This window comes from Austrofundulus limnaeus, unplaced genomic scaffold (assembly GCF_001266775.1).
Source record: "Austrofundulus limnaeus strain Quisiro unplaced genomic scaffold, Austrofundulus_limnaeus-1.0 Scaffold583, whole genome shotgun sequence".
Lineage (NCBI taxonomy): Eukaryota > Metazoa > Chordata > Actinopteri > Cyprinodontiformes > Rivulidae > Austrofundulus > Austrofundulus limnaeus.
This window is the reverse complement of record NW_013952985.1, coordinates 128,759-129,897: the sequence shown is the minus strand read 5'-3', so window position 1 is coordinate 129,897 and position 1,139 is coordinate 128,759.

The following is a 1,139-nucleotide window of genomic DNA, read 5'->3' as shown; positions in this document are numbered from 1 at the left end:
ACTTTTGCAAACCACTGTATTTAGAAAGAATATAAATATATAAATTATTGTGCAACTGTAAAGAAATTTGTGATCAATAAATGGAAGTCTGAATAAAATAGCAGGAAACCAGTTGATTCTCTTCTAAAATGCTTTATTCCCATCTGACTTTATTAACAGCCCACAGCAGCCAGGCAGTCAGCCCTCAGAGGAAGAAGGCCTTGAGTCTTATCAATACAATAACAATAACAATCCCTCTCTGACAGCCAGCGTCTGTCACCGGCTGAATCTAAAGGAGAGACTGCACAAAACTGACAAAGCTCAATCATAATGATGAATCAACCTTTTAACACATCTGACTGGTCACACCCCCTGGAGGTGCTACTGTTTATATCAGACGTCAGAACGTCACCAACTTTTGTTATGTGGACAGAAAGACCTCTTATGATAGGACACACCAACTCTCATTCTCTGTTTTTAATCATTTGACAGCAATGATCAGAAAGTATAAAATACAAGTCACAAAACTGAAACTGGAAAGGGGATGAGGGGATTTAAAGGTAATATTTATTCAAAAAAATATGGTTATTTTTACTGAGATGGGCTTCAGACTTGTCCTCTTYTTTGCTGCTATACTCTTTCATGCACCTTCTATCAAAAAGCTTTCACATGATTCAGGTCATTTTCAAGGTCTTGATTTGGAAACTTCAACACTGACGTAACRAGGCCTCGTTCGGAATAGTCACGTGATCAGGGGCAAAATGAAGCAGCACTTGAAACAGCGTCTCGTGACATTTCTGCTTGATTTGCTTGAAAGGTGTTGAGGGTAACATCACTAGCAATAAGAAGAACAAAGCTAGCATCACCGATACCAATATGCTATCATCTTAATTGATTTATTTTGTAATTTTGCCTTTTAGTTAGTCAAATCTGATAAAACACAGGACAAAGATTTTACAGCTGGTTCGGATGTTATCAGTCCATTAAATGGATGTTATTAGCGGTTATCAGTCCCATAGAATGGCTTCAGACTGTCCCAACTATGCCCCCTAGCAGGTTATCAGTCCCATAGAATGGCTTCAGACTGTCCCGACAGTGCCCCCTAGTGGGTTATCAGTGCTATGTACGTTGGAATGCAACAATCTGCTACCGCCGGAGTC